Raw genomic sequence first — 10,045 nt, 5'->3', positions numbered from 1 at the left:
TCAGAGAATTTTTCTAAAAAGAAAGCAGAGAAAGCCTGAAACTCAGTGCTCTTCCTGTCATTTATAAAAACATAAGCTCATTGAAGAGATCATGGGAAGTGCCTTAGAAAAGGCTGGAAGAAGGTGGATATTTTTGAAGACAAGGAGCAGGGAGACAGTGGGAAGAAGAGAGATATCTCTGGCTCCTATGAGCACTCAAAACCTGGCAACACTCCTTGGCCATGTCCCAAGAAAGGGACAGACCTCAGAGGGGATAGCTGCATGGTGTACTTTGAGAGAGCAAGATCCTAGCATAAAAGCAGAGTCAGCCAACCTTCCAGGACCCCTGCAGGCTTGGGTAAGGGCTAGGGTGACCAACAATCTCAGTTTGCCTGGGATATCGTTTCTGGGATGCAAGACTTTCATTTTTAAAACAATCCTGGGACATGGTAGTATCAGAGCTAAAATGAGGAAAGTCCTGGGCAAGCCAGGATGAGTTGGTCACCCAAAGGGGAACTAAATGACAACCACGATGAATTGAAGAGTAGAAGAACTTCACCTGATTTGGGGGCATATGTATGCCTTCTCCAGTTGGGGGTTACCTAGGGAGAGAGAGGGCATTCCAACCATGATTTAGTACTTTGGAGATCAGATTCAACTTTAACTTGTTTTAAAGGAGTTAAATAATGGTTTTTTGCACACCATACCTGGGGGACTGGGACTGAGATTCATACCAAATACACAGTTAATACAGGTCCATGATCCCTAAACAAAACTTTTGGGGCCAGATATATTTTAGGATTCATAACTTGTAGATTTTAGAAAGATATTATAGCATGTGTTCTTTATATTACATGGCAACTCCAAAGTAGCACCCTGTAATCAAATACATTGATATGTCTATAAAAATATTTATTAATATTTACATCAAATTAGTTAAAATAACCATATATCAGAAGTTGTGCTGTCAAATAGAGTTTATGTTTTGCCACCAAATTAGTTATAGTTTTCAGAAATTTTAAGATCTTGGAATTGTGGATAATGGATTATTGCTGAATGTGTGAATATTATAAGTATAAAGACATATCATCAATTAACTATAATAATAGATCAAGGATAAAGTCTATTCCATGTGTTCCCATGTTGATGTAAGATTCTGGAGAGTTAGTGAACACATAATGCTTGATACTCTCATAGAGTTTACCCCACACTAATATTGGAATCAATAATGCCTTTAAATTACAATATAAGTGATATATGCAACATTTAAATTTTCTATTCACATTACAGATTTTTATCCAAACTACCAAGGTGCAATTACCAAAATATAAAATAGCTTTCTGTAAAAGTCAACAGACATTTGCTTGACCTGATAATGAAGAAGGAAGACATTTCTCCTTGAGTGATATTGAACTATAGGTTTTTGTCCAGAGCAGTAACCATAAGGCTTCTGAGCAAGAAAACTTTGATGTCTCGGTGGAAGTAAAGTCAAGGACACTGGTTTGTGAATTGCAGTACAGGGCAGGAGACATGATAACAACATAACAATAATGATAATGATTATAGTAAGAAGACTTGTATTTATCAGGCTAGAAGGTATGGTTATTGTAAACACACTTGCTAACATGCAAGGAAGTTATTCTCTGTCCTGAAAACCGTGAAAACAGTAGAACTCCAGGGCCTGAAAAGTTGCACCACGTGAGTTTACAATATCTAAAACTTTGGTGGTTTCGTTAATATTCTTCACTAGAAAGATAGCCCAGATCTAATTTATTCAGAGCTTTGAAGGTAAGATTCAGCATTTTGAATCAAATACAATTGTATATAGGTAATGAGTGGAAAAAGTAAAGGCTTATTTGCCATAATTCCTAGATTTTCCTTTCCACAGGGAAAGCCACAGGGGAAAAAAAAGTTATCATAGGCATTTTCTCTCTAATTAAACCATGTATAACATGGACCCAGATTGAACTCTCTGTCCACATTTACACCAATCTTATTTTGCCACGGAATGTGCAATTTTCCTCTCTAATCACATAGGATAGTTTGCTTTGAATAGGTTTTTTCTTTTTCATTTCATGTGGTTTTCAAACAGCTTCAAAATCAATCTTCTTGTCAGAATCGTTTATACTGTCTTCTGAGATTTCCGTGGTGTCCAGATTCAGTACAGTGATTCATTCCATTCCTTCAATCTTGATATTCATATCAAACTCATTACATAGGCTGAAGTCTAAAATATTCATGTGTAGATGACACTATGCCTCTAATTATTGCAAACGAGCTAATTCTTGTCCCTTTCAAGGTACCTCTTCAGAGAGGGTGTGTGAAGAGCTCTGGTATTCTTTTTTTTTTTTTTTTTTTTTTGCCAGCTCCTTTTAAACCTTCATAAAACTCTCTTCCAACCAACTGTTCAATGGCAAATGCATTTAATTTCCCCCATTGCCTCAGCTCCACTGCATTTGCTTCCTGAGGCTGCTCATCCTGAACCCACCATTTTCGGTGCTCCTGTGCTCTGAGGGCCATGCCGAGGCTCTGTGGGAAACCACAGCTGGAGGGTTATTTTTTTTATTTATCACCCCCGCCCCCGCTCCCGCTGCTTGCTTGCTGTCTGCTCTCTGTGTCCATTTGCTGTGCATTCTTCTGTGTTTGCTTGTCTCCCTTTTGTTGTGTCATCTTGCATCAGCTCTCCATGGGCACAGGCCAGCTTGCCTTCACAAGGAGGCCCTGGGACATGAACCCAGGGCCTTCCATATGGTAGAGGGGAGCCTAATCCGTTGAGCCACATCTACTTCCCTGGAGGGATTTTAGTAACTAAATGATTAACAGCAAAGGTTTCTTTTTGCTTCTCCATATTGGCCAATTTTAATGTCCTTCTCTGCTCCTTAAGTGCAATGGGCTAAAAGGACCCAGGGAATTTTTAAACTCAATATTGTTTACCTTGCCACATTTCCCCCAGGATTCCAGCTAACACTAACTCAAAAAGAAAACAAAAAACTAGATGGAAGCACATCCCACATTTTTAGGCTATTAAATATAATAACTGATTTCATTCAAGCCTTTGACAGTGAGTTTTCATTTCTTTTCATTGTCAGTCTATAATTTATCACCCTATATAGAATAAAAAATTAGACAGAAAGAGAAAGTTATGGCAGTGAATGTGTAATTAAGAGTTTATTATATAGACTTTATTATTTCATGGGGTAAGGCCCCAAACGCTCTGCACTGCAGTTCAAACTAAAACTTCTTAGGTGATTTCTGTTTCTAAAACTCTGTTTATTGTTCATAAAACTGACTACAAACAAGAGCCACTTGGACTTATTTAGGTAGCATGTGTGTCAAAGAATGAATCTCTGTCCTGTAAAGCCTCATAAACACCCAATCAATGATGACTACTTATTCTATAAATACAGAAGGTACACTCAACACTGAAAATGAAACTGGAGGAGTGGATACTTATGCACTCTGGTGTCTGCAGACCATGACGAGCACTTTGCAATAGTGAAGACTTGGGATGGTGACTGGCAACACTTGCTAGCATCCCACCTGAGTGTACTTCATCTGACCAAGTTCTAGGCATCATTCTGAAGAGAAGATGCTGCTCCCTCACCAGGGTAACATCCAGTGTTCTCCTTTCTTTCCTATTGGGAAATTTCCTCTAGTGCTTTAGAGACAATGAGATCTACCACCGCAGAATCTGAACTATAGGAAAATAACACTTAAGTCTTTGTATCTTCTACTTCTGACAAACTCATAAATGGTATTACTTAAATTAGCTATGCTCTGAGTTTTCCCTGCAAATACAGAACATTTGGTACTTTGTTTTTCTCTTTCTCTTAAGCAGAAAATCTGGATAAGTTCCCACCTGTTACCTGAAAATAAAATCAGGTCATCCATTTTCTCATAATAACCTAAATGGAACCAAGATTGTTATTTTAAGGAAAAATATTTATGTTCAACAGTTACATCAATACCAAACACGTGTATTTAACATGCAGCTCAGAAAAATAAAGCACCTGCACGGAACTCCCTCAAAACATACTTCAAAACAGGAATTTGGATTAAAAAAGAGGATTTTTCAGCTATCATTTGAACTCCCACTAAGTTACTCTTTAGGTACCATTTTCTCAGTAGGCTGGAGCATTCCCTACTGAGCACTGTCAGGGAGCTCTGAGTCCCAGGGTCTACTTACACCCAAACCAATGAAAAACACATCAGTCCCTTGCTCTGAATGCACAAATTGGGAAATATTTCACTTTAAAGCTTCATCTTCAGATTCACATTTATGTGATAGGAGGGTTACGGCAAGAAACTTTGTCTGTTTTGTTTTAGATGTATCCAAAGCACCTAGAACAATGCCTGGAACATAGAAAACGCTCAGTGAATGGTTGATGACATCTGTAATACGTAGGCTGTCAACTAATAGTTGAAGGCCTTTCAAGATCATAGAAGACCTGCACGACAAAGGGGAATTCCATTGAACCCCAATCTACCATTTCTAGCCTCCCTGGGTTGCTTCTGGCCTGTCCTACTCTCCACAGAAGATAAAATGAAATTTTTCTTGATATAGATTTAGGATTAGAATTATTATACCTATTCAAAGGGCGATTGCATGCTTGCCATACCATTCTGTAATCGTTTGTCTGTCTCCTCTAGGCTGACATATCAATTAGGCATAGTAGGCACAGAAATAAATGAACTTTGACTTTGCAGAACATGTTTTACTATATAATACTAATGGATTCATCTTTATACCAACACAGTTGTAAAATGTAATTTTTAATTACTTAGTTCATTAATTTTACAGAGAAAGGGACTCAGGAGAGTAAAAGTGCCCAGGGTCCATGAGAGTTATACTGCACACCTGATATCCATTAGGCTGTGAGCTCACAGTGCCTGAGAATCACATTTGTCTTTCTTGATATGCTTATGACCTAGCACAACAAGGTTTGGAATCAGTTGGTGCATAATATTTGTGTGAGAAATAACTGAAGTAAAATTAATGAGTATACATTCTTGAGGGAAGTCAGACTGAATTCAAAATCTGAAGGAAACCAATACAATTTAAATGCAATAAAAGGAAGTGGAGAGGAAAAGCTTGAGAAAAGAAATCTTGAGGAGTAAGTCTATTAGTGGGGTGAAGGGCTGGAGATAGTAGCAAGAATGCTTTTCAGGAGGCTTGGGGAGCAGGCAATTGGAGCCAGGGAGGGGAGCAAGGATATCTGGGAGAGTTTCTGTAATGTGGAGCACCAAGTCTGTATTTGGTAGGCGATGATGTATTTTCTACCAGCCTGATGGATAATAAAATTTGAGAGCTAGAAGTGCCATTAAGATCAGCTGTTGTAGCCCAATCCCTCATTTTACAGACGAGGGCACTGAAGCCCGCATTAAAGGGAAGGTCGATTCTAATGCCCTTGCTGCTGCTTTACCAAATCTACCAATTGATCTGAAATGTATTTATAAGGCAGTTTTACATGAGCAACAAACAAGCCATGCATTCATTTTACGTATTTATAATACACACGTGTGTGAACAATTCCACATGCAGCATAAGGTATAGGTGTCATTTTCAGAAATCTTAAAAGAACTGCAAGATTATTTTCAGGTTGCAAAATGGGACATTTTATTTTTTCTCCCTCTCAGTTTTACTGCAACTCTGACTTGGAATCACTAGCATTCGCCTGGCTGGCTCCCAAGTAAGAGGCTGACTCTATTGGCATCATTAAATTGACCAGATGACTAAAAGTACAGATAGCCAAATCCCCCAAAAGAGAAACCAGAAGTCAGAAGCCTCTCTGATTAACTGTTAATAGCAGAAGATGGAGAGGGTGAGTTTTAAACAAAGTCAGTTTTTCAGAAAGTCTCTCATTATTAGCAAGTAAGGGGAACAAGTCACAGGTCTTTTGAAGAAAGTGTGCTCATCGTTACACTGGAATTTGTGGAGACAATTCAACTCTGGGTCCAGAAAAAGGTTCTAGAGGGTTCCTATGAAACTTCCTCTCATCTCTCTTAGATTAGAGCCAGAAAACTGCATCTAAGCCTCTAACTCATTCTTTTCTCTTTTTTCATTTTATTTTATTTTTATTTGTTTGTTTCTTTTTCAGCTGAAATAACAGGAATTTATTATCTCACAGTTTTGGAGGCTAAAGGCCAACATGAAGGCATCAGCAGGCCTAGGTTTTCTTTTTTTTTTTTAATTTATTTTTCGCCCCTTCCCCTCCCCTTCCCTCCCCCCCCCCCCAGTTGTCTGTTCCCTGTGTCCATTTGCTGTGTGTTCTTCTTTGTCCGCTTTTGTTGCTGTCAGCAGCACAGGAATCTGTGTCTCTTTTTGTTGTATCATCTTGCTGTATCAGCTCTCCGTGTGTGTGCGGCACCATTCTTGGGCAGGCTGCACTTTCTTTTGTGCTGGGTGGTTATCCTTACGGGGTGCACTCCTTGTGCATGGGGCTCCCTTACGCAGGGGACACCCCTGCATGGCTTGGCACTCCTTATGCGCATCAGCACTGCGTGTGGGCCAGCTCCACACAGGTCAAGGAGGCCCAGGGTTTGAACCGCGGACCTCTCATGTGGTAGGTGGATACCCTATCCACTGGGCCAAGTCCACTTCCCCTAGGTTTTCTTTTCTTTTTTTCAGTAGTGAATCACTTTATTGCTATTATTTTAACTACATGGATACATTTTTGTTATAAAGCATTTCTTTTAAACATTTTAAACATTTCATATGTTTTAAAACCTTGTTACAAATAAACTAAAGTTCCTGTAGCTAATCCCCCTATCTGTATCCCAGTTTCCTACCCAAAAGTAATATCTTTTATCTATTATTTGGGTTTCCCCAAGACTTTTTTTTTTTAGGGTACTTAGTTTATACAAATGTCACATAAAAAATATAGGGGATTCCCATATTCCCAAATGCCCCACTCCCCATACCTCCCACATTTTCCCACATTAACAACAACTTGCCATAACCTACAAAATTGGGTGGGAGAGAGTATATACTACAATGTAAACTTTAATCCACGCTTAGTGGCAATGCTCCAAAATGTTTTAATCAATTGCAATGAATGTACCTCATTAATGAAGGATATTTTTGTTTTTAAAGAAGCTTTATATTACATAAATGTTACATAAAAATATAAGGGATTCCCATATGTCCCCCTCTCCCTTCCCACACTTTTCCACATCAACAGCACCCCTCATTAGTGTGGTACATTTGTTACAACTGATGAACATATATTGTAGCATTGTTACTAACCATGGATTGAAGTTTACATTATAGTTTACACTCTGTCCTGCACAACTTTATAGGTTATAACAAAATATACGATGGCTTGTGTCTGTCACTGCAATGTCATGTAAGACAAATCCAAAGTCCTGAAAATGCCCCCATTTTACACCTATTCTTCCCTTTCCCATCCCTGAGAACCTCTGGTGGTCCCTGTCTTTATATCAATAATAAGAGTTCTTCCATTGCTAGAATAATAATAAATCTATACTAGAATAATAATAAGTCTACTTTAGTCTATTGTTCATTCCCCAATCTTGAAAATTTTGGGATAGTGCCTGGCACTCTGCTTCTAATTGAGAGGGAGCTTAGATCCCATGGGGCAGATGGATGAAACTCTATTGCTTGAAGCTGCAGACACTCTCTGTTCCTTGGAATGGATGTTGTCCATAATCATCTCCTTGTTAGATGTCCTGAGTGAGTCCAATGTACTGGAGAGTAAGTGTTGCAACTCTACTGAGATTCAGGGCTCAACTGGCATGTGGATGGATAAAAGATTTAAGTCTCTGGGACATATTGATCAAGTATAGTGGTAATTATGGGTTCAAATATAAGGGGCGGAAGAGCCACGTGTAGAGAACCTATAAATGAGTCTAACTGTGTTACACTGAGGAGCATAAATTCCAAAGTAAGGTCCACACACAGGGTGCTGAGTTCCTGAGCTGTCTGCCCTGCTTATAGTTTCTGGAGATCTCTAGAGCCCTCAAGGAGTCCTGCTAACTGAGGCACTGTTTACTGTGACAGTCAATGAGATCCTGCTGAGACTTGCATAAGCATAAACTCTGGAATGACCTCCCAACTCACTTTTTCTTTTTTTTGTCAAAAAGAAACTTTATTACTTTTATAACAGCCTCTCATGCTTTCTTGCCAGAGATCTTTGGAACAGGAGATTTTTGAGCTGGAGCTTTCTGACCCTTCTGAGTTTTCGGAGCGCCTGCCTTCTGGCCTGTGGCTTTCTGGGTGAGAACTTTCTGGACTGAAGCCTTCTTGGCCACATCTCTTTTACTGGAATCTTAGCAGCTGCTGCTTTTTTAGGAGAAGCTTTCAGGAAAGCTGCCTTTTGAAGCTTCTTAACTTCATGCTTAATTATTCTAGTCCTCATTTTCTTTGCCTTCATGACATTAAAACAATCAAAATCTATCATCTTGGCTTTCCTTTCTCTGACCTCAATCTTTCTGGCCCATCTTACGGCTGCCAATTTTGTATTGATATCTGCTTTCTCCCAGGTTTGTTGTACATACTTCTGGTGGACACTGTGTGGGAACTTGAGGATGAAGTTGGTGAGCTGCATGCATTTGAAAGGCATGACTTGTCTCCTTACTTGAGTGCAGGGTCCATCAACCAGAGCTCTGTTCTGGTCAATCACAACTACAATCATGACCAGCTTCCCTGCATGAGGCCCTAAGGAGATGTAGGCCACCTGGCCAACCTCCACGAAGCACCTGAATACCATGTCAGTGGCATCCCCTGACTCACTTCGAAATCTCTTAGCCATAAAAACTCATTTGTATTTACCATTTCCCCCTTTTGGTCAAGGTCTTTTTCCAGATGCATTGCTAGTTGGTGCTTGGTAATAATCCCTCAGTTCCAGGGAGGCTCATCCCCAGGAGTCATGTCCCATGCCAGGGGAAAGGTAGACATTTATATTCTGAGTTTGGCTTAGAGAGAGGCCATATGTGAGCAACAAGAAGGCTTTCAAGAGGTGACTCCTAGGCAGTATATAATACTAGGATAAGTTTCAATTTCACAATACCAAGGGCCTGGCATAATGGTCTATCTTCCTTCACTAGGCACTACTCTTGTACTCGGGGGATTCTTGCTGTTGTATTAAAGAATGTAGCAGAACTCCCCAGGATGGGAATTCAATATTCTTTCATCTAACCCATTCTTGAGTCAATCAACAAATATGCTGAAGAACTATTCTGCCCAAATTGCAGACTAGGAAATGGGGGGTGCAAAGATGAATTGCATTTAGATGCTGCCCTTAAGGAGCTTACAGTCTAGGTGAAGGTCCACCTATGGGGAATGAGAGGAGCCCTTCAGGGTGGTGGGAGCCACATAATCACATTATTCAGGATCACTAAGTTCCATTCTGCCTCTAGAACACACTTTTTATGTATGAATGCTAGGAAGATCCTAGATGGAAATCAGTTCCCCACATGTGAGTCAGAACTAAGAAAGCTAGAGGAGAAGGGATTGGGGGCGGGGGGGGGGGGGTGATATTGTAATATGGAAAGTTCTCAAGGACTTTCCATTTCAGTGGAACTCCTAGAAAGAACTAAACTTTATTCTTCAAAATCCAAGATAAACTTCATTGTGCAAGCTCCCAAATGAGAGAGCTCTCTGATGTGTACATTTAGCATCATCACAGAATCAATATACAGAAGCAACCAGATAGTAAGGAGGGGGCTTCCACTTCCCATATATAGACTGTTATCCCCATTTCTCTATGAAGTAGGCATGAAACCCTTATCATTGTCTCTAATTAGGAAACATTAAGTCACATTTTGAAAAGAGCTCCCACTCCAGGACCCAAAGCTCCACAAAACCCTCCACCCCATCAAATTCACCCACGCAAAACAAACAGATTAATCTTTCTAAAATACCATAATCAACTTGTCATTCTCACACCCCAAAACTTTCAATAGCTCCCCATGGTCAAAAGAAAAAAACTAAGCACCATAGTTAACATTAGAGAGACAACCTACCATTTTGACCACTTTTACCATCCCTTTACTTATAATGCCTCTCCTACTTTCTGCCTATTTATTCAATTGTTTATTGTTTTTT

The 10,045-nt window shown here is 39.7% G+C and overlaps 1 pseudogene; it reads right to left on the bottom strand.

Annotated features, from left to right (window-relative positions):
- Nucleotides 1–8,109: 8,109 nt before the first annotated feature.
- Nucleotides 8,110–8,708, bottom strand: LOC101423745 (large ribosomal subunit protein eL14 pseudogene; annotated as a pseudogene).
- Nucleotides 8,709–10,045: the final 1,337 nt, after the last annotated feature.

This window comes from Dasypus novemcinctus, chromosome 12 (genome assembly GCF_030445035.2).
Source record: "Dasypus novemcinctus isolate mDasNov1 chromosome 12, mDasNov1.1.hap2, whole genome shotgun sequence".
NCBI classification, from domain to species: Eukaryota; Metazoa; Chordata; class Mammalia; order Cingulata; family Dasypodidae; genus Dasypus; species Dasypus novemcinctus.
Note: the sequence above shows the minus strand (reverse complement) of the source record. Positions and strands in the feature narration are given on the sequence as shown.